At 38.0% G+C, this 25,007-nt stretch overlaps 1 protein-coding gene and 1 pseudogene across 2 annotated transcripts in view; one reads left to right on the forward strand and one right to left on the reverse strand.

Moving 5' to 3' along the window:
- Positions 1 to 25,007, forward strand: part of ARHGAP24 (Rho GTPase activating protein 24) — a 749,428-nt gene that overhangs the window by 136,489 nt on the left and 587,932 nt on the right. The gene's annotated exons all lie outside the window — the stretch shown is intronic.
- Positions 4,706 to 4,915, reverse strand: LOC116630108 (annotated as a pseudogene).

Consider the following 25,007-nt stretch of genomic DNA (forward strand, 5'->3'; position numbering starts at 1 on the left):
GCTGGAGAGGATAAAGGAGGAAATCCAGTGATACTGTGTGTGGTTCTCAAATTCCCAGGTATTCTAGAATAAGGCAAGTATGCATTGTGAAAAGCATGTAACAATTTGGGTTCAAAAGCCCATTGTACCACTTACCAACTGTGTGAACTTGGACAAGTGACTTCAGCTCTTTAAATCCATTGCCTCATTTGTGACAATGTGAATGATAATAAGGAAATCATAGTATTTTGAGGATTAAATGAAATAACTTGGAAGGCACTAAGGTCACTGCCTGGTGCATAGCTCAACAATGTAATTTAACTCCACTTCCTTTCTGTTCATCATTGCCTTTCATCTCCTTTGACTCAGCAAGTTTCTTTTATAGATTTTGTTCCACATAGACTCTTCCCCTTTCATTATTACCTTGTATGACACTCTTCAGATTCCTATTATGTGAAAAATTCAGGAAGGGTCATTTAAAATAAATGCTTCTAGAAGGAACCACAAAACCAAGAGTACTTAATTTAACTGTCACAGATTTAAATAAACGTAACACTTCACATTTTACATTTCACAAGCTCTACCTTAAACCCTCAATACAATATGCTTTCTCATACGTAGAATCATGAAAATGATTGCATGTGCTAGGGACATTGTGTTGAGGACATTCCAGTTTCTTATCATCTGCAAATATGGTTACTATATTTTGTTGGCTATTTTCTGTTCAAATTGCATGCATATAGGGGTTTCAATCCTGGGTAATTTAGTCACGTGGCTCTTGTCATTATGCTGTTGGGTCAAAGAAACCTGAGCTCAGCTGTAGCATTCGGTTTTCTTCTTCCTAGCCCTCAGGCTAAAGTGGAAGTGAGGAGTTATGCACATGTGGAATGAATGAATTTGAGATGAGATTATAATTAATTGGATGATGTAATTCCACATTATCAGTTTTTCTGCTGGAAACAAGAACCCACCTGCATTCTGAACACCTGTATGGTGATCCACAAATGGTAAAAATTATGTTTCTTATGTGTTTTGGAGAATGGTTGTGGAACTTGGTGACTTGCCAACAAATTTAACAGTCAGTTTATAGTTAAAGAGGTGTTATGTGCAGTATAGCAAATTGGGTTATGGATTGGCAAGTCTCTCTCCCTCATTCTCTCTCTCCCTCTCCCCGTCTCCCTCTCTCTCTCTGTGTCTCTAATTGCTGCCAAGGTGCCAAGGATATAGAAACTAAAGGAAGTGAGGTAATTACACAGAGCAGAAACAAGAACAGTATTTTTAGTAAGATTTCCTCTTGCCCCTGGATTCTTTATACTTGTGACATTCCTGACTGTTCGGATCCTGCTAGGGTTGGGAAAGAGGCTGAATTCTTGCTACTTCCCTGTTGTTTTTCTGTTTAAGTCTACATCTCATTATTGACACAAATACTCTAGGTGCTTCTGTTTAGGAACTGTTTAAATACATCAGGTTCTTCTAGTTCATGAACCAAATTCAGAACTAGCAATGTTAACTGGGGTGGAAAATGGAGTTGGTGCCTGAGTGTCTCTCGAAAATAACTCTGCCTGTGGCTTCCAAATGTCCCAGAATATGTCTCCCCAAATTATTATTAGATACTTTCCTCTTTTTACCAATATATCTGGGGCCTCCTGGGAATTGAAGGATGAGGTTATCCTGCTGAGAGGATGGTACAAGTTATGAGAACCACTAAGAATTTGCAGCTTGCCAATTGGTTAATGTTAGCTGTCTTCTGAGATCAAAGGCTCAGAAAGATACAGACTTGAGAGTCTCTGGGCTCACTTGCAGTTTTGGATTTTTTTCTCTTGGTATCAGTAAGACCGAGGCCTTATTCTTAGGATGTCTTCAGTTTATCACATGCTCAGGATGGTTAGAGTTCTAGCATTGATCCCTGGAACAGCGGCTCCCAAGTGCTGGTCTAAAGACCAGTATCTGTCAGTGTCAAGGGTTCCACTGGTCCAAAGTCAGTTGGAAAAAATGTTGGTTTTGCATATTTATGGGGGAAATTTTAGGGCTCTATGAGATCCAAAAATCAGGAAATTATTGCCCTATAGCATAGTAGGGCAAATAAATAACAAGATTAAAAGGATCCAGCTACATTTTAACTCATCTATACAGTAGCTGAAAAAATCTAACAGGGCAAAGTGTAAAATCAGCAGCTACTCTGTTCTTTTCTCAGCACAGAGAAAGCAAGATATTCTTTAAGCATTGGGATGTCAAATATTAACCAGCAACATTGGTCACTGTCAGACAGAAAATAGGATGAAAGGTAAATTAGATATTTTATATTTTGTGTATATAAAAATAAAGATAGATGACCATGGGTAATTCTATTTAGAGAAATTGCTTGGGAAATTTACCTAGGGGAGGTGAATGCTAGGGAGGGGTTTTACAACAATAATTTTTTTCTACTTTGATATATTTATATATTGTAATATGATTGCTGATGTAGTGATATTTATCACATTACATTATTGTACAATATTATTGTCTCATTCATCATACTGTGCATTAGATCTCTATGGTTTACTTACTACTCATTACAGGTTTGTACATTTAAACACCATCACTCTTGGGGCGCCTGGGTGGCTCAGGCGGTTAAGCCGCTGCCTTTGGCTCCCAGAGTCCTGGGATCGAGCCCCATGTCAGGCTCCCTGCTCGGCGGAGAGCCTGCTCCTCCCTCTCCCTGCTACTCTGCCTACTTGTGCTCTCTTTCTATCTCTCTGTTAAATAAATAAATAAAATCTTAAAAAAAAAAAAATAATAAACACCATCGCTCTTATCCCCCACCCCCATCCCTTGGTAGCTACCATTTTACTCTGTTTTTCACAGGTGTAATTTTTTTAGATTCCACATATAAGTGATATCATACACTACTTGTGTTTCTATCTGACTTATCTCACTTAGCATAATGTGCTTAAGGCCTATCCATGTTGTTGCAAATGGTAGGATATCATCCATTCTCATGGCTGGATAATATCCATTGTACATATATACCACATTTTTTAAAAAAGATTTTATTTATTTATTTGAGAGAGATAGTGAGAGAGAGCATGAGCAGGGGGCAGGGTAGAGGGAGAGGGAGAAGCAGACTCCCCGCTGAGCAGGGAACTCGACAGAGGGCCCTATCCCAGGAACCCAGGATCATGACCTGAGCTGAAGGCAGACGCTTAACCGACTGAGCCACCCAAGCACTCCTATACCACAATTTTTTTTAGCCATTCAACTATTGATGGACATTTGGGTTGTTTCCATAGCTTGGCTATTGTGAATAATGCTGCAATGAACATGGAAGTGCATATATTTTGTCAAAATCTTGTTTTCATTTCCTTTGGGCAGACGTGGAATTGCTGAATCACATGGTATTTCTAATTTTAGTTTTTTGAGGAAACTTCATCTTGTTTTCCATAGTGGCTGGACCAGTTTACATTCCCACCAACAATGTGTAAGTGTTCCCCTTCACTACATCCTTGCCAGCACATGTCTCTTGTCTTCTTGATGATAGCCATTCTACCAGGTATGAGGTGATATCTCACTGTGGTTTTGATTTGCATTTCCCTGATGATTAGTGATACTGAGCATCTTTTCATGTGTCTCTTGGCCATTTTGATGTCCTCTTTAGAGAAATATCTATTTAATTCTTCTGCCCATTTTTAATTGAGTTGTCTGTTTCTTTGTTATTGAGTGAACCAATTTCTTTATATATTTTGTATATTAATTCCTTATTCAATATATAGTTTGCAAAATTTTTCTCCCAGTCTGTAGGCTATCTTTTCATTTTGTTAATTGTTTTTTTGCTTGTTTGTTTGTGTGTGTGTGAGTTTTGGGTTTGTTTTTGTTTTTTGTTTTTCTGTGCAAAAGCTTTTGAGTTTGATGTAGTTTCACTTGTTGACTTTTTTCTTCTGTTGTTTGTGTTTTTGGAGTCACACCCCCCAAAATGATTGCCAAGACCAATATTGATGATCTTCTTTCCTATGTTTTCCTCTAGGAGCTTTTATGTTTAAATCTTTGATCCATTTTGAGTTAATTCTTATGAGTGATGTGAGATAGGGGTCCAATGTCATTGTTCTGCATGTGTTTCTCCAGTTTTCCCTGTACCATTTGTTGAAGAGACTATCCTTTCCTCATTGGGTATTCTTGGCTCCCTTGTCAGATATTAGTTGACTGTACATGCCAGGGTTTAATTCTGGGATCTCTATTCCATTCCATTGGCCAGTGTGTCTATTTTTTTTTTTTTTTTAAGATTTTATTTATTTATTTGACAGAGAGAGACACAGCGAGAGAGGGAACACAAGCAGGGGGAGTGGGAGAGGGAGAAGCAGGCTCCCCACGGAGCAGGGAGCCCGATGCGGGACTCGATCCCAGGACCCTGGGATCATGACCTGAGCCGAAGGCAGTCGCTTAACCGACTGAGCCACCCAGGCGCCCGCCAGTGTGTCTATTTTTGTGCTACTATTTTTATTACTATGGTTTTCTAGTAGAGTTCAAATCTGGAAAGCATGATACCTCTGGCTTTGTTCTTTTTTCTCAGGATTGTTTTTGCTATTCAGGGTCTTTTGAGGTTTCACAGAAATTTTAGGATTGTTTCTTTTATTTTTATTTTTTTACTTCTTTGTTGTTTTTATTATGTGCTACATTAATATACATAACATGTTAGAAGGGGTAGATGAGCATAACCAAGTTATTTTTCACCAATCAGAAAAAGGCTTCCTTAATCGATATTCTCTCAACCCTTTGACACATGGTAATGATTAACTCCAGAGACATGCCTATCTCTGCATCAAACCCCACTGATATGGATATAGGCAACCCTTTTTTTCTTGCCCCCGTTACTGAACCTGTGGATGTGTGCAGTGACTATGCCAGCGATGACCAAGCACACGGCTGTGACGCTGATCCCGGGCAGAATCTTGCACCACATTACACTGCCATTGCCAGGGCCTAAAGGTGACCTGGCCAGTTCTGTTTCTTTTATTTCTGTAAAGAATGCCTTTGGTATTTTGGTAAGTATTGTGCTGAATCTGTAGATGGCTTTTAAGTATTGTACTGAATTGTAGATGGCTTTGGGTAGTATGGTCATTTAAAAAATATTAATTCTTCTGATCCATGGACATGGGATGCATTTCCATTTGTTTATTGTCTTCTTTGATTTCTTTCAGCTAAGTTTTATAGTTTTCATCGTACAGGTCTTTCACTTCTTGATTAAATTTGTTCATAAGTATTTTATTGTTTTTGATATTATTGTGAATGGATGGTTTTCTTTAGTTCTTTTTAAGATGTTTCATCATTAGTGTAAAGGCATGTAATTTATTTCTGTATTTTTAAGAAGTTTTTATTTTAATTCCAGTTAGTTAACATAGTGCTAGATCAGTTTCAGGTGTACAGTATAGGAATTTAACACTTCCATACATCACCCTGTGCTCATCACGACAAGTGCCCTCCTTAATCTTCATCACCTATATAACCCCCCCCCACACTTCCCCTCTGGTAGCCATCATTTTGTTTTCTATAGTTAAGAATCTGTTTCTTGGTTTGCCTCTCTCTCCCCTTTTTTTCCTTTGCTGGTTTGTTTTGTTTCTTAAATTCCACATATGAGTGAAATCATATGGTATTTGTCTTTCTCTGACTGACTTATTTAGCTTAGCATAATACTCCCTGGCTCCATCCATGTCATTGCAAATGGCAAGATTTCATTCTTTTTTATGGCTGAGTAATATTCCATTGTATATATATGCCACCTCTTCTTTATCCATTTATTCAGTAAATGGATGCTTGGGCTGTTTCCATAACATGGCTATTGTAGATAATGCTGCTATAAACATGGGGGTGCATGTATCTCTTCGAATTAGTATTTTTGTGTTCTTTTTTTTTTAATTTTTTTATTGTTATGTTAATCCCCATACATTACATCATTAGTTTTAGATATAGTGTTCCATGATTCATTGTTTGTGCATAACAACCAGTGCTCCATGCAGAACGTGCCCTCCTCAATACCCATCACCAGGCTAACCCATCCTCCCACCCCCCTCCCCTCTAGAACCCTCAGTTTGTTTTTCAGAGTCCATCGTCTCTCATGGTTCTTCTCCCCCTCCGATTTCCCCCCCTTCGTTCTTCCCCTCCTGCTACATTCTTCTTCTTCTTTTTTTCTTTCTTAACATATATTGCATTATTTGTTTCAGAGGTACAGATCTGAGATTCAACAGTCTTGCACAATTCACAGCGCTTACCAGAGCACATACCCTCCCCAATGTCCATCACCCAGTCACCCCATCCCTCCCACCCCACCCCCCACTCCAGCAACCCTGAGTTTGTTTCCTGAGATTAAGAATTCCTCATATCAGTGAGGTCATATGATACATGTCTTTCTCTGTTTGACTTATTTCGCTTAGCATAATACCCTCCAGTTCTATCCACGTCGTTGCAAATGGCAAGATCTCATTCCTTTTGATGGCTGCATAATATTCCATTGTATATATATACCACATCTTCTTTATCCATTCATCTGTTGATGGACATCTTGGCTCTTTCCACAGTTTGGCTATTGTGGACATTGCTGCTATAAACATTGGGGTGCACATACCCCTTTGGATCCCTACATTTGTATCTTTGGGGTATATACCCAGTAGTGCAATTGCTGGGTCGTACGGTAGCTCTATTTTCAACTTTTTGAGGAACCTCCATACTGTTTTCCAGAGTGGCTGCACCAGCTTGCATTCCCACCAACAGTGTAGGAGGGTTCCCCTTTCTCCGCATCCCCGCCAACATCTGTCATTTCCTGACTTGTTAATTTTAGCCATTCTGACTGGTGTGAGGTGGTATCTCATTGAGGTTTTGATTTGGATTTCCCCGATGCCGAGTGATGTTGAGCACTTTTTCACGTGTCTGTTGGCCATTTGGATGTCTTCTTTGGAGAAATGTCTGTTCATGTCTTCTGCCCATTTCCTGATTGGACCATTTGTTCTTTGGGTGTTGAGTTTGATATGTTCTTTATAGATTTTGGATACTAGCCCTTTATCTGATATGTCATTTGCAAATATCTTCTCCCATTCTGTCAGCTGTCTTTTGGTTTTGTTGACTGTTTCCTTTGCTGTGCAAAAGCTTTTTATCTTGATGAAGTCCCAATAGTTCATTTTTGCCCTTGCTTCCCTTGCCTTTGGCGATGTTTCTAGGAAGAAGTTGCTGCGGCTGAGGTCGAAGAGGTTGCTGCCTGTGTTCTCCTTTAGGATTTTGATGGACTCCTGTCTCAAATTTAGGTCTTTCAACCATTTTGAGTTTATTTTTGTGTGTGGTGTAAGGAAATGGTCCAGTTTCATTCTTCTGCATGTGGCTGTCTGTACGATTTTGATCACTACAGCTTTGTAATATAACTTGAAGTCTGGAATTGTGATTCCTTCAGATTTGCTTTTCTTTTCTAAGGTTGCTTTGGCTATTTGGGTCTTTTGTGGTTCCATGCAAATTTTAGGATTGTTCGTTCTAGCTCTGTGGAAAAAAATGCTGTTAGTATTTTGATAAGGATTGCACTTAATGTATAAATTGCTTTGGGTAGTATAGACAATTTAACAATATTTGTTCTCCCAATCCATGAGCATGGGATGTTTTTCTATTTCCTTGTGTCATCTTCAGTTTCTTTTATCAGTGTTCTATAGTTTTCAGAGTACAGGTCTTTCAATTCTTTGGTCAGATTTATTCCTAGATATCTTATTGTTTTTGGTGCTATTGTAAATGGGATGGATTACTTGATTTCTCTTTCTGCTTCTTCATTATTGGTATATAGGTATGCAACAGATTTCTGTACATTGATTTTATATCCTACAACTTTATTGAATTTGTTTATCAGTTTTAGCAATATTTTTGATGGAGTCTTTTGGGATTTCTATATAGAGTATCCTGTCATCTGCAAATAGTGAAAGCTTTACTTCTTCCTTGCTGATTTGGATGCCTTTTATTTCTTTTTGTTATTTCATTGCTGTGGCTAGGACTTCCAATATTATGTTAAATAAGAGATGAGAGTAGACATCCCTGTCTTGTTCCTGACTGTAGAGAAAAAGCTCTCAGTTTTTCCCCATGAGGATGATATTAGCTGTGGGTTTTTTATATATTGGCTTTATTATGTTAAGATATGTTCCATGTAAGCTTAGTTTGTTGAGGATTTTCATCATGAAGAGATGTTGTACTTTGTCAAATGCTTTTTCTGCATCTACTGAAATGATCATATTGTTCTTTTAAAAAATATTTTATTTATTTATTTGACAGAGAGAGAGAGCACACAAGTAGGCAGAGCAGCAGCCAGAGGGAGAGGGAGAAGCCAGCTTCCTGCTGAGCAGGGAGCCCAATGCGGGGCTCCATCCCTGGATCCTGGGATCATGACCTGAGCCGAAGGCAGTTGCTTAACTGACTGAGCCACCCAGGCATCCCTTTAAGGACTTCTTTTGTCTTGCCACTTTTAAGATTTTTTTCTTTATCACTGTATTTTGAAAATTTAATTATAATATGTCTTGGTGTTAGCCTGTTTTTGTTGATTTTGATGGGAGTTCTCTGTGCATCCTGGATCTGGATGTCTGTTTCCTTCTTTAGATTAGGGAGGCTTTCTGCTATTATTTCTTAAAGTAAATTTTCTGCCCCCCTTTCTCTCTCTTTTTCTTCTGGAACTCCTATAATATGAATGTTTTTATGTTTGGTGGAGTCACTGAGTTCCCTATGTCTATTCTTATGTTACATAATTCTTCCTCTCTTTTGTTCAGCTTCATTATTTTCCATTATTTTGTTCCTTTGATTCTTCCTGCCTCATTTTCATTGCATCAAGCCTGTTTCCAATCTTGTTTATCGCATTCCTCATCTCTGATTGATTCCTTTTTAACATTTTCTTCTCTGTGGTAAGAGTCTCACTGATGTCTTCTATTCTTTTCTCAAGTCCAGTTAGTATCCTTACGATTGTTGCTTTAAATTCTCTATCAGGCCTGTTACTTATATCTGTAATTTGTTGGCATATACTTGTTCATAATCTCTCTTATGATGCTATATGTTACTGTAGTATCAGTGGCAATGTCTCCTTTTTCATTTCTAATTTTTTTTGGAGTCTTCTCTTTTTTTCTTAGTCCAGCTAAATGTTTGTCAACTTTGTTCATCTTTGAAAAACACTGGGTGGCTCAATCAGTTAATCGTCTGCCTTCGGCTCAGGTCATGATCCCGGGGTCCTGGGATCGAGCCCCACATCGGGCTCCCTGCTCCGCGGGAAGCCTGCTTCTCCCTCTCCCACTCCCCCTGCTTGTGTTCCCTCTCTCGCTGTGTCTCTCTCTCTGTCAAATAAATTAATTAAAAATCTTTAAAAAAACAAACAAACAAAAAACCCAAAAACAAAACAGCTCTTCGTTTTATTTATCTTTTCTGTTGTTTTTCCGGTCTTTATTTCATTCATTTCCACTTTGATCCTCGGTATTTCCTTTCTTCCGCTAACTCTGGGTTTAATTTGTTCTTCTTTCTCTAGTTCCTCATGGTGTAAAGTTAGGTTGTTTAGTTGATGTTTTTCTAATTTATTAATACATGTGTTTATTGCTCTAAACTTTCCTGTCAGAACTGCTTTTGCTGCATCCCATGATATTTGATATGTTTTGTTTTTATTTTCATTTGTTTTGACATAATTTTATATCTAGATTGCCCAGGATTTTGTGAAAGGGGAATTTCATGGGTGTGGGTGGCCTGGTTCTTTATCTGGTTGTTTTCCTAGTAGCTGTGTCATTCAATTGGAAATACATTTATTCAAAATAAATGGCTTTTGAAATAAATACCTTGGCAATCAAAAACTTAATGCCAAGCACTTATGGTACACAACTCCATTTCTCACAGCTTCATTCTGCCAGAATAACAAGATGTTTTAATTGTAGACTTTAATTGTAGAGATTAAATAAAAACTTTCTCAGTCCACCTCATCCCCCTAAGGGCAAATGTTTCCACCCAAATGGAAGAGAATTACCACTTCTTCAGCTTAATGGCTGAACTGAAATTGTTAATTCTACTTCAAAAGATGAACAATTTATTTCACTTTTATTGGTAGTGTCAGGGTCAAGACACAGAATTTTTTTACTCCACTAACTTAAGAGAAGACTAGGGAATTGTTTCATCTTATGCCATTCAATTGGTATGGCTGGTCCCAGAATGTAGTTATCATTCAAGTCTTTATTTGAAGTTATAGCATCTCTCTTTTCATCTCTTCTGATAAAACTTTAAATCAAGCTAACTGGTCTAACTTGAATGGTTGTACAAACAACCAAACAAACTCTTAACTCATTTCAGAGGTGATTAATCATCCTACAAAAAACTTGTACTCTCTTATACTGTAGTTGTCTAAGAGGGGTTATGTTTCTCAGCTACTCTTATATCTCAGTGGGTTCAGGAGATTGGCTCTTGCCAGAAGAATGTGAGGGGGAATGAATTCTGCCAATTTCTCATTTTGGCAGCTTTAGGTAGATGAGCACAGCTAGGTGTTCCAGCATCTTGGAAGCCAGATGTTGAAGATGCAGAGTCATGAGATAAAAAGAGTTTGAGTTCTTGAGCAACACTTAGAAGAGAGAAACTGATCAGGAATATACATGTTAGATTTTGTGAAAGGGAGAAGTAAACTATTGTGTTTGAGCATTATAAATTTTAACTTAATTTTTATCTGTTATTAGTACTTAAATTTGGAATGTGTTTCAGTTGTAATCTGATTTAACATCTTGTTGCTTATTCAGTCATCAAATATTGATGGAGAACTTACTACACACACATACTCACATGCACACACATACATAAATAGATAAAAGTGTTTGTCAACTTTAATCTCTTCCCAAGTTCTGTATAGAATGACGGCACAAAGGCAAGGGTCTGAGCTTGAAACAGCTGTCCTATCTTGTTGGAAGAGCTGATGACCTAGCTATCAGGAGTTCTATTTGCGTATAACTACTGGAAGATTGTGTGAAGGAGAAAGACTGGACACATTGGAGCCTGGAAAGTTTTTCCTCTACCAATCCTATACCAAGACCCGTAAGTGATACAGTCATAAAAGCCACCCCTTAAAATCTCTCGTGACTTCCATCATGACTACATTGATGGAAAAGAGTCAAGTCACTCAAGCCTTTGGGGGTATTCTGGTTGGGGATCAATGAGAGATAATTTTAGACATAGCAATGAAGCATCACTAAAATTAACCTCTGGCTCCATCCCGGGGAATCAGTGCCAGATTCCTAGAGAAAGGCATGGTGAGGCAAACTAAAAAGAGTTAAATGAAGATGGCATATGACTGCAGGCATGTTGGAAACAGGCAACACAAGGCGTCAAGGTTTTAGGTTTTATATATTTCCTACATGTTCACATCCTTTGGCACATTGCTGTTTGGAGCACAGCAGAGGAGAAACGGGAGCTACAGCAATGGTGGTGTGACAGGAAGGGCCCGTGTGGATAGGAAGGTCGGCAGCAAATTGAGAGGTAGAGGATGGTGATTGGGATATGCTTTTAAAAAAGTATGTCTGAATCTATCTTCTGAGAAGTTTTCCAGGTGCCTTCATAATGCCTTCTTCCCTCCCTCCCTTCCTTCTTTCCTTTCATCCTTTATTCTTTCCTTTCATATTTCCATCTTTTTAAGAATATCGAGTGTACATGTATTAGACATTGTGTTAGGTATTAGTAATACAAAATCATTGCCTCAAGGGCCTTACATTCTATTGTGGAAGTTAAAAAGTAAATATATTACAGAACACTAGGGAAGGCATTATGATAAATGTATTCATAATCTGTGTGAGGACCCAGAGGCAAATCACTTAACATGGATAGAGGAGTCAAGCAAATTTCTTGGAGTTTGGGAGACTATGCTGACTCCTAAGGCCAAGAAGACTAGATAAAGATCAGATGTGCAAGGGCAATCCCGTAGAAACATCAAATATAGTTAATAATGACTGGAATTGGAATGCCACGAGTTAATAAAATATCTGTTTTGCTGCTACTGAAAAAAGGCATCTAAGTAACAAGAATCACTTCAAAAATGATCATCTGTTTATCACTGTAGAATTATAGTCTCACTAGTACTTAAGAACATGAATATGAAATAGGTTGAATATTTAGATTTGTCTGGAGCTGAGGTTTGTATGGGAAAGAACAATTGAAGGAGAACAGGTATAGAGAAACTCAAGGATAATGATGAAATCAGAGGATTCAGACTAGATAAAGAGGGAAACAAAGTCAGAAACCTATGAATTATTGAATTCTCCTTGTCACTACTTTCCCTCATCTAATAGAGAAATACAAGCCATTCTTTGATTTGTTTTTATACTAAATACCAATGAAGTGCTGATTTTTTTTATTTTTAATTTTTTAAATTTTTTTATTTTATTTTATTTTTTTGTTTTTATTTTTTATTTATTTTTTGCTTTTTGTTTCTTTTTTTTTTTTGAAGTGCTGATTATGTGTTAGGCTAAGAGCTAGGACCTAGGGATGCCAAAATGAAATCAGAAATTATCCTATCCTCAGAAGGTTTACATTTAGTGAAAAGAGACATGTGTTTAAACAAAGTGAATCAGGGGGCTAGGATGTGCTGTCTTTTCTTGGTTCTGGAGAAGAGGCAGCAAACCTTGTGGCTGGGCTAGGGGGAGGGGGATCATAGAGAAGGAGGCTGAATAAATAGAGCTCCTACTCTTACTCTGTCACCTTTGAATGAGGGCCACCCAGCTTCCTGATTGTTCCTTTTCCCAGCACTGTCATTGCTTTTGTAAACTGTGTTTGGCCTGTTTGCCTACCGACGTGCTTCTCATAATTGAGAGTTGACTATAATTACATGTTTGTTCAAACCTTTTTATTTTTGAATAATTTTAGATTTATAGAAAAGTTGTAAAGATACAGAGAGTTTCCATACACCCTTCCTCCAACCTTCTCAGTGTTAATATCTTACATGACCAATTGCCTAACATTTGTCAAAACTAAAACATTAATATAGATGTAATACTATTATTAACTATAGACTTTATTTGGATCTCATCAGTTTTTGTATTGAATGTCCTTTACTTTTTTTTTTTTTTTTAAAGATTTTTATTTATTTGAGAGAGAGAGAATGAGAGAGAGAGAACACATGAGAGGGGATAGGGTCAGAGGGCGAAGCAGACTCCCTGCTGAGCAGGGAGCCCGATGCGGGACTCAATCCAGGGACTCGATCCAGGGACTCCAGGATCATGACCTGAGCCGAAGGCAGTCGCTTAACCAACTGAGCCACCCAGGCGCCCCTACTTTTTTTTTTTAAAGATTTTATTTATTTGAGAGAGAGAAAGTGTGCACACGTGTGAGAGAGCATGAGCAGTGGGGAGAGGCAGAGGGAGAAGGAGAAGCAGATTCCCTGCTGAGTAGGGAGCCAGACATGATGCAGGTCTTGATCCCGGGACCCTGAGATCATGACCTGAGCCAAAGGCAGACGTTTAACTGACTGAGCCCCCCAGGGTCCCCTTGAAGGTCCTTTTCTGTTGCAGAGTCCAAACCAGGAAGCCACTTTACATCAGTTGTCAGGTCTCTTTAATCTCCTTGAAGTGTGGTGGTTTTATTTTGTTTTTCATGCCTTTGATATTTTTGAAGAGTTGTAGTTGTGTTTTTACCATACTTTATGGTTATGTATGCCTTCTTCCCCTGCTGTTATCTTGGTATCAGTTATGATTAGGTTTAGCTGCATATAACAGAAAATGCATAAAAGGTTAGCAGTTGGGCACTGATAACGGTTTCTTCTTCTTAGAAACCTAGGCTTTAACTCTGTGTCTGCCTATTATCCTTAACATTGTCTTCTGTCCTCAAGGTCACCCATTGCTCAAGATTGCTACTGGAACTTTAAGAAGCAGGTAGAAGAGGCAGCTGCCTGTTCTGTCTTAAAGTGCTTTTCTGGAAGTCCTACCCCACAACTCTTGATTAGATCTCATTGGCCAGAACTTAGTTACATGGTAATTTTTACTGTAGGGGAGGCTGGGAAATGTAGTCTTTCAGCTTAGCTTTTAGCCACCCCAAACAAGATTGGGATTCTCTTTCTAAGGAAGAAGTGGAGAATGACTATAGCATGGGCAAATAGCAGAATCTATTATACCCAGATAAGAATAAATGAGTAAATACGTAAATAGTTTGGTGAATGTCTGCATGAAGAAACAGAAATACAGCCATTTGGAAGTCTTGGATGAGAAGGGAGATGTCTGCATATTGATTGTGTTTCTGGGGGCTGTGCAGAGACAGAGACTACTGTTTTGTTTATACCCCCAAAGTCTTTGATTCAGCCCTCAAGTTCCTGTGTGTTTTCTTTTCATTCCGATTAGTAAATACCTTTGTCTCTGGCCATTTACAAATGAGTAAATGAGCTGAAAGGTAAAAGAATATAAAGATTCTTAATTTCTGTCTTCCTTTAAATTTTTAGGAAGATGTCAAGAATTTTCTTGAAATTAGAACCCTTCCCTCTATATGGCAAACACTGCCATTGATGGTGGGGGTGGCAGGGAGGGGCAGGATGAATAAAATCCTGAGTTGCAGAGATGGTTGTTAGGAATTTATTGGGCAGTGTTAGAGAAAATCAGAGAGCCACTGAAGTTGCTTAAGGAATGAGTTTTCTGTCAGGTGGTTGCTAAGGTCTTGCCTTGTTAAGAAATAGGAAGTATTCATATTATGAGCGCTCGTACCTTATTTGTTGACAATGGAGGGGCCCTTTGGAAAGAAATTTTTAAATAAGACTTGATTGGCCACATATAAAAATATCTGGATTTCTACCTACAGCATTGAATGAAACACAGACCTAATACATGAAGGAATTTTTTAAAGGAATATGTAATTGTCATTATCTTTAAATTAAGGCTGAATATAATTTTAATTTCAATAATAATTTTTTTAAAGAGTTGGTTATCTTATTCTAATAAAGAAATGCTACCACTTCCCCCTACCCTGACATGAATTCTGAAATAATAGTAAGTATTGACCATTCAAAATCTCTATATGGAACACGCAGCTTTTCAGTGATAATTAAAAACACTGTACCTATTTAGGTGACTCTTCTTTGGGTGGCAGGCTCTCCAATGGCATCTTATTTTAACTCAGCCATTTTAGGTTACATTTAACTATTAAAACAGTCTTATCCTAGTTTTGAAATGTAGTCCTGCTTATTTGCAAATTACTATCTCATATTTAATTCAAAATGCATTCTGGCCCAAGCACAGGTGGGCTTACGGTTTTAGCATCTTGGAGTAGAGGGGCCTTCTCACACCTGTCTCCTTAATTCTCTGTATGTGTAGTGTTTAGTTTGGGGTCAGGGAGGAAATAGAAGATATTTCCTTGTAAGACTGTGTGTGGTGAGTTGGGTGTTGGTGATAATAAGCTTGCTATCCCATTTTTGTCTGCTCTTGATGCATCTCTGTCCAACATTTGTTAGAGTTCACTCCTCATAAATCTCTCCAATTTATCCTAAACGTCTTTCATTCACCTCCCTTTACCCCAGTCAGTTGATCACAGAACCTCTTGCTGTAGAAGTCCTAATGCCCAGCAAATGGCCTATCTTTAGCATAGTTGTACCTGAAGTTGACATTGCCAGAGAGACCACTGAATCCTTGGTATTATCCATGCCAAATGGAGGTAGTGTTGACATCCTCCTGGAATCCCCATTTCTCATTCCCTCCATCTCTTTCCTTATCCTTTGACCATATTCCAGTAGAGCTGCTAGGCCAGTTGGTCCCTTCAAGTGAATTGGAAAATTTACCCCTTCCCTTAAGAGATGAATCACTGCGCCAGGTCTATACCTTGACTTTGGAACATGGGTTATATTTCAGCCCTCATCTGCAATCTCAGCTAGGTACCCTTGTTAAGGGCACAACCTCTATAATCACACACGGCAGCCTGAGTTTTGGTGTGCAGCTTGCTAGACCAGTCACTCAGCACTCTCAAGGTGTAAGAAGATGTCCCTCACCAACAAGGTCATATTGAGTGAGAACTGTTAGCGTACCAACAACCTTATAGTAATAAGCTTGAATTCCTTGCTCCTGGCACAAAGGTAAAAGGATGAAAGAAAGATTGCTGCTCCAGAAACTCTGCATGATGTCTAAAAGCAACCTTGCAGGCTCCATTTTATAGCTCTAAATGGTAAAAGTCTCCACACCAATTCTCTTCCTGGCTACTGAGACCAGGGGAGTCATGTGACTTCTTTGAAGTTGTCCCTAGATCAGTGGTTCTCAACTTGGGGCAGTTATGCCCCCCAGGGGACATTTGACAATGTCTGGAAACTTTTCGGTTGTCACAACTGGGAGGGAGGTGCTACTCCCATCTAGCGAGTAGAAGACAGGAATATGGGTAAATCTTGCAATGCACAGGAGAGCACACTCCACCCCCAACAAGGAATTATCCTGCCCAAAATGTCAATGGTGCTGAAGTGGAGAAATCCTACCCTGGAGTACTGAGCACATTGGGTCTGGAAATGACTTTACCCCAACCTCTCACATCAAAGGACCAGGAGAGCTAAGTTCTCACTTGATTTTTTACTTAGGTACAACTCTAGACAAATCTTTGTCTCAATTTCTTTTATCAAATATAATGAAAGTATCTGTTGTACTGGCTTTATCATATGGTGATGAGAATGACACAATAGATATGCATATTCTTTGAAAAAATTTCAAAAAGCCACAAAACTCATTATTGATGCCATGTTGAGAGCTTTCCAGACACAAAAGCATTCTGGCTGACTACAGCTGAATTACTCTCTGCTTTATCCCCTTGCTTAACTGTAACATCAAACAATCCATTTTAGAAACACACCACTTGTTTAAACACAGGATAAATTCTCTAGATGAAAGAATTTGCTTGGAGTGATTGTCTTTGGTATTTATCTTTTCCTACACTCTATTACTTCCCTTGTCATCGCTTCTCTTATCCATGTTGACATAGTACATTATCTACTTCCCTGAAAAAATTAAAGTTGAGCTAGTTTATGAATTAATAACATCATCTAAAATACCATCATTTTTGATCAGAGTCTGAACTGAATCTGTATAATTTTGAACTTGACATAAATGAAATAAATTGACCTTGGGCATGCACAATCGTTAACGGTCATTTGATACAAACACACATTAAATGGGATGGAACATTATTGAAAATCTATGTACGTATGAAAATGGTTCCATAGATCCCTATCAAAATAGTGCTGAAGGTAATGTGAATAGGGCCCGATTGTAAACTTATTATCAGTAGGTGGCCATTTTACCAAAATAGTATGGTACCTTCTTAGAGTGAGCCCTTAGTCAGTAATCTGATCGTAAAACTTCCTCTTAAGAGTTAAGAGGGATAAGCTGGAAAATGATATTAGAAATAGAATGTATTACAGCCTGAGAAGAGCATGATGGATGAAGGCCTTCAGTTTGCTTCTTTTGGAGCTCTGTTTAGAAGGTGTCTCCATGGGGTCAAGGTGCTACAGAGCCATGTTGTAGATAAAACATATCAGTTCTAGGGAAAGAGGTATCACAAGTGAAAGAAAATTCTCTACTTCCTATTTGGTGATTCCACGATCACACAGAAATGACACATCTGGCATTCTCTGGGTTTCTCTGGAATCCTGGAAAGGAATCTTAGGCAGATACCATTATTCTCTTGTGTCCTTGATTAAGATTAGGATACTAGCGATAGTTAATATTTAAATCCATTGTTTCCTTTAAGGTTTTAGTGCTCCATCATTTGATTTTCCTTGTGCTCAGCTCTCTAAACCATGCCTTACCGTTCTCCCATTTGCTGAGTCCTGTTGAATAGAAACAAGGAGCGCACAATGCTTTACATGCTATTCTTGATTTTGCTGGGGAAAAAAGAGCCAAGATTTCATGGCATATCTGGGGTACAGATAAGAGTGTAAGGGATGGGAATTGAATATGGGTAAATATCCTTTGCTTTCTTCACCCACAAACATTAATGCATCAGTTTCCTTTTCTGCCACTTCTCTTTATAAAACACCTTTTTAATACTCCTTCAGAAAGGTTGGGGCAAGGAGGAACAGGAGGTAAACTGGCTTGTAAATCTGTAAGTTGTGACTTGAGTCCTTCTCCTTCTCAGCACACAGAGTGTAGGTATCATGGATCAAAGTGAAGGAATCCTTAATAGGCGCATAATCAATTAAGCCATCGCTGAGTTTGCTTTATGGTAGTAATGTAGTTGCTGAAATAGTGTAACAAAGCATTCCCAAACAGTGGCCAGAATTTAAATTGCTCCTTACTCCAGATTGACAGATAGTATTGCTGATGAAACAGAAGGGCTTCGGCTCACCACGGCAGTTCATAGGACTTTCTGGCACATTGCTGCTTGTTCTAGACGATGCCCAGCCCATTTCTGGTGCTCAGTGAACATTAATTAATACCAATACTGTCAAGTGCTTCTTATTTTTCACCCAGGAACATTTATAATTCTGTGGTTCGTGTACTTTCTAATTCTTCATGCTCAATGATGGGAATGAAAATTAATTACTCTGGGAATGTGAACGTCGCCTTGACAGTCATTCCTATTCTGTTAAATAAAGTTTTTGTTGGTCAAACCTGGAGGTCCCTGGATTCTGTTCTCTTGGCCTAATCCCCTGTTCTTCCTTCTTCTGCCCTAAGATTTTTTTTTAGAAATGTTAAAATTGAAGAAGAATAATTGCCTTTTAATTTAGGTTCAGGATTTAGATGTGATTTATTTTAAAACCTTCCTAAGTGTGGCATTTAAGTCTACTTGAAATTCCCAATTCTCTATTCCTGTAGCTCAGCCAAATGTGTCGTTTTGATTTCTGAGCTGCACATTCCTGGGAGCACGGGTCTCATTTGTTTGAAAAAGAGAGATGTAAGCTCATTTGAAGTTTTAGTTGACTTATAGTTCTTCTCTGACCTTTGCTACTAATAGCTGGCAGAGAATAAAACCAGACACGTCAATCACTGTCTAGATTTTATAAACTATTGACTGTTTCTTGAAGGATTGTAATGCTTATTTTATTGGCCTGTTGTACCATAGTAGGAGATTTATAGAGTGTCAAGAAAATGAAAACCATGGCTAGCTAGCATTATCCAGACTGCTGGCAATATAGTCATTGAAATTAATAACTATCAATTAAATATAAATGCACAGAAATCGCATGTAAGAGAGAATCAAAAGCATTTTAGTCCCTGGATCTTTTTGGCACTGTCTTGTTTAATGCTTCATAAATAGTCGAATTAACAAGTTTTCCTGATTTTTATTTAGCTGAACACTTCCTCTTAGTAGGTTTGTTTAAATTTCATAACTTCCAAAGGAAGACTCTACAAGTCACTACTTATTTGTGTTGTCATCTAGGAGGGCTTACCCTTTTTCTGCTTTACCCCCACTCATACTTTAAAAAGATTTTTAGCTCTTGGTAGACTGCCATTCTCTCCACACAATTCCTACCATAATTACTGGCGATTTCTAATACTCCAGCCTCTCAGTTTTTTGAACTTCTCTTCTCCAGTAGTTTTTGTCCTACATCCTGCCTTACATAGACTCTCATTCCATTGTCCTGTACCCTAGATCAGTCCACTCCAATGGACCCTAAGATGCCCAGGACACTTTCTGCAGGCCCATGGGTTAAAAACTATTTTCATAAGAATGCTAAGATGTTACTTCCCTTTTTTACTCTGATTCTCTCATGAATATACAACATTTTCCGGAAGCTCCATGACATGTAATATCACAATAGACTGAACGTAGAAGCAGATGTGAGAATCCAGCTCTCTTTTCAACCAAACATTAAAGAGATTTGTGAAAGCAATGCCACCTTCTCACTAATTGTTTTTGTTTTGTTTTGGAAAAGTTATATTTTACACAAAATATGTTGACATTTAGGGGCGCCTGGGTGGCTCAGTCAGTTGAGCAACTGCCTTTGGCTCAGGTCATGACTCCAGGGTCCTGGGATTGAGCCTCACATTGGGCTCCCTGCTCAGCGGGAAGCCTGCTTCTCCCTCTCCCACTCCCCCTGCTTGTGTTCCCTCTCTCGCTGTCTCTCTCTCACTGTCAATTAAATAAATAAATAAAATCTTAAAGAAAAATATGTTGACATTTAACAGGTTTTATTATTTCTTTAATTGGATTAAGTAAATACTTTAAAAATTCGTGTTTTAATTTCTAACCCAGTAAATATTAATAAATAAAATCTACATAAAACATTTTTGCCATCAATAATTTTATGAGTGTAAAGGGGTCTAGCAACCATGAGATCATGACCCAAGCTGGAATCACGAGTGGGAGGCTTAACCAACTGAGCCACCCAGGCACCTCTATTATTCCCACTTTATAGAACTGAGTTACAGGGCATTATTTAAGTGGGCCAAGGTTACACAATTAGTTAAGTGTCAAGCTTGAATTAGAACCCTGGCAGGGCTGACTTAATAGCCTTCATGTGTGACTTCTAAGCTATCTTAGCTCCTAAGTAAGTTTGTCTGAGACAATCCTAGTAAACTAGGTATATCCAGGTATAGTTTTTAATAGAGTCTACTTCTACTCTCCAAGGTGCCTCACTTGGGGTGAAAACTCCTGTGGTCTCTTCCTTCTCACAGGTCATACAGGGGGAGATGCTTGTGCATGGGTAGAAGGAACACCGGTAGAGACTAGAACACACAACATCCAACAACAATTTCTGTCGTGCTCTGGAGTGGGTCTTTTTAGAACAAATTTGCCTTTTCACCTGTGCTTTGCCTTGCTTAGAATGAAATAATTTTAGTTTTTATTGAAACATCAGTAATTAAGGCTGAATATATAGTGTGTGCACACAAATAAAATTTCTGCTTTTTTTTTTTTTTTTAAAGAATGGGCTTAGTGCTCTTTTTTTTTTAAAGATTTTTTATTTATTTATTTGAGAGAGAGAGAATGAGAGAGAGCAAGCACATGAGAGGGGGGAGGGTCAGAGGGAGAAGCAGACTCCCTGCCGAGCAGGGAGCCCGATGCAGGACTCGATCCAGGGACTCCAGGATCATGACCTGAGCCGAAGGCAGTCGCTTAACCAACTGAGCCACCCAGGCGCCCGAATTTCTGCTTTTTTAATCAGTGATTTTGGAGGAGCTCAAAGTGAGTAAGGAACCAACATAAGGACTAGAGATGAACATGGTTCTAACGATGTAGATGCCACTGTAGCAAAGTGAAATGTCATCAGCTAGTGGTGCACAAGATAGAGCTGTTGTCCCAATCTTGGGGTCGCATATTCTATTGGTGAGAAATTTTGAGCATGAGCCACCAATATATTCAAGTAATATATATATATTCTAAAATATATACAGAGATAGAAATGAAAGTGGACATGATGAAAATCAAATATAATGATTATTATAAACTACTTTTTATTTGTTATTTGTTCATGGAATGATTATAGAGAATCCTTTACTCTCGCTGACATCATATTTAGTGTGTATTGTATTATTTGTAAGCTTTTGGCTTATAATTTCTCAGAGATTTGAAGACCTGGTTCACTTTATTTGAATATTTGTTCTTAATTTCTATCATAGGTTAGGGATACCTCACAGAGATATCCACAGGCAAATGGGAGGGGTGCCATGTTAGTTGTACTTACTAACTCATGACTTTGATTTTCATCCCAGATACTAATCATGCAAATGCTTTTATTCAAGTTTAGTCAGTAAATTCCTTGATATGCATTATTAAACTTTCTCTAAAATTATGTGGAGAATACCACATTTTTATATGTTTAATATATGTGTCCAAATCCACTGCAGCCCTTTTTTGGAAGATTAATAACTGGGTTAGAAAATCTGGTTATGTGTTTGTTTGGTTTTTTTTTAAATAAGCTTTAATTTTAGAAGAGTTTTGGATGATAGAAATGTTGCAAAGAGAGTGCATTGAATTCCCGTGTGGCTCACCCCCAGTTTCCCTGTTGTTATCATCTTACATGAGTACGGTACATTTGTCACAACTAGTGAACCTATGTTAATATAATATTATATATAGAGTTCACACTTCTTTTAGATTTCCTTTGTTTTTACCTAATGTCCCTTTTCTGTTCCAGGATAGGGCACAACTCCTTAGGCTCTCCAGAGTGTGACACTTAATTTTCCTTGTTTTCTAAGACTTTCCTTGGTTTTGATGATCTTGACAGTTTTGAGGAGTACTGATCAGGTGTTTTATAGAATGTTCCCAAGTTTTTAAAGTGTGCATATATGAATTTTTATAAATGGTACAAATTATGTTATATTACTCTTTTATAACAAATGCATATAAATGTAGAAACATTAAAAACAGTCATTTTAAAGAACTTTCTTCTCATCACTCTTCAAAAATAAACTTTTTTGATTGCTCATTATTAAAACTTCACCTTTACCTTGAAGGAACAGATTATACATAGTTATCATTATTTTCTGAAATTATCTGCTAGGTGGCATACTACCAAGTGCTATATGTCCATGGGAAAGGTTAGCAAATTTGGGACATGTGTCTTCTTTTAACAGAAAAATGCACCATCCATCTTTCCCTCAACAACTCTTTTAAGACTTTGATCAAGATAACAAATATATCTCTGGGCTGTGCCACAGATTCTCTTGCTCACTCCCCATCTTATTGCTGAGGTATTGTAAGAACTCTGTTGTGTGTGTATATACACACATACACACTCACGCCACATTTTCTTTTTCCATTTATCTATACAGTGGAATATTACTCAGCCACCAAAAGAATGAAATCTTGCCATTTGCAACAACGGGATGGAACTAGAGGGTATTACGCTAAGGGAAATAAGTCAGTCCGAGAAAGACAGATACCATAGGATTTCACTCACATGTGGAATTTAAGAAACAAAACAGATGAACATAGGGGAAGGGAAGGAAAAATAAAATAAGATGAAAATAGAGACGGAGGCAAACCATGAGAGACTCTTAACTTAGGGAACAAACAGGGTTGCTGGATGGGGTAACTGGATGATGGACATTAAGGAGGGCATGTGATGTAATGAGCACTGGATGTTGTATGTAACTGATGAATCACTGGATTCTACCTCTGAAACTAATAATACACTATATATGTTAATTAAATTGAATTTAAATAAAAAATTTTTAAAAAGAACTCCATTGTATTTTAAAGGTCTTTTTATAGATTAATTGCATCAGTGACTTCCTACAGTACTTTGTATACTTCTAGCTTTCATTTTGCTGCCATTGCTTGCGTGTATACAATGAAGTGAGTGGATTAAAAGTGTGACCCTATCTCTGTAATTTTTCCTCATATTCTTTTCTTTATTCCAGCCAAAATGGTTGTTCCATTAATGTCGTAATATAAATTTTATGGGAGAAAACCACTAATTCTAAAAATATTAAAGAACGCACTTTCTGTCAACAATGTCTTATTTGTGATACATTTGTAATTCTGCAGTGCACAGAAAGTTTTTTTTCCCAAAAGTTAGTTTTGATGTATTTTATTTTTGAAATAGAACCTAGCAAGCACAGTATGCTAACTCATATTAGAAATGTCTAAACTGGGCGCCTGGGTGGCTCAGTCGTTAAGCGTCTGCCTTCGGCTCAGGTCATGATCCCAGGGTCCTGGGATCGAGTCCCACATCCAGCTCCCTGCTTGGCAGGAAGCCTGCTTCTCCCTCTCCCACTCCCCCTGCTTGTGTTCCTGCTCTCGCTATCTCTCTCTCTGTCAAATAAATAAATAAAATCTTAAAAAAAAAAAAAAAAGAAATGTCTATATTTCCATCGAACTTTAGAGAAAACATATCACCACATATAGACTATTGTCCTTATTCTTGTTTCTTCCAGTCTTCAGATGCATGTTCTGTATAACTTTCAAAAGTACTATTTACTCATACAGGAAGGCATATTATTTTGTCTCCATATCATGTGTGTGTATGTGTGTGTGTGTGTGTGTGTGTGTGTATGTCTTCAGCTAATTTCTACCAAGGAAAAAGAGAATAAGGGTGACTTTTTTTTTTTTAAGATTTTATTTATTTGACAGAGAGAGACACAGCAAGAGAGTGAACACAAGCAGGGGGAGTGGGAGAGGGAGAAGCAGGCTTCCCACGGAGCAGGGAGCCTGATGTGGGGCTCGATCCCGGGATCATGACCTGAGCTGAAGGCAGACGCTTAATGACTGAGCCACCCAGGTGCCCCTCAAAAGAGCCCCAATAAGGGTGACTTTTAAACAAATACAGGTCCCATTGTCGACATTTCTGTCCTGGGACTGTCCCACACTTTACAGAGGTTACTAAACACCATCCCTGACTTGTGCACAACTGAATGTAAATTGAGTGAGGTCAGAGTATCAACCCATGCATTAAATTCAGTACCTAAATACTAAGAGAAGTCTTCATATTGTTCTCCCATCCTAAGTGGGTGCATCATCTTGCACAACACCTGGGGTACATTCACCCCATTTTGGATACCTCTAGGAAGAGACTTTTTACATTTCAAGTGTATCTGGTTGGTTGTTTGAGCCATATCTCAAGATTCCTTTCAGGCAATATGCTGAGGCCACATAGCAGTGAGTTTTTATTCTTTGAACAGCTGAGAAAATATGAGAGGAAGGGCATGGAACCAAAACATGGTATTTAAAGGATGTAGAGTAGGGAAGATGGACACTGAATTAATATTTTAGTCCAGGATGTAGCCCTGACCTGAGTGTTTAAATTGCTAACACAGTTCTTTCAGGCCACATAATATAAATAAACTTAATACATTTAGAAAAAAATTTCTACTTCTTTTCTGATGTGATTATGTCATTACTGTATTTTAAATGATTAAAATCGTATCAAGTACTTTTTATAGAATACAATTGAGGATAAAAAAAAGTAAGACCTATGATGCCCTTCCTCCTAGTATGTGTATTTTTAAACTGGGATCACAGTATATATAGATTCTTATTTCCCGCTTTTGTTCACTTACCATTTTACTGTGTGGATATTAATATGATTGGAAACTATGGTGTTATGGGCTGAATAGTATTCCACCAAATTTTTTTTTTTTTAAAGATTTTATTTATTTATTTATTTGACAGAGCGAGAGAGAGGCAGTGAGAGAGGGAAC

This window comes from Phoca vitulina, unplaced genomic scaffold (assembly GCF_004348235.1).
Source record: "Phoca vitulina isolate PV1807 unplaced genomic scaffold, GSC_HSeal_1.0 scaffold3, whole genome shotgun sequence".
Taxonomy (NCBI): domain Eukaryota; kingdom Metazoa; phylum Chordata; class Mammalia; order Carnivora; family Phocidae; genus Phoca; species Phoca vitulina.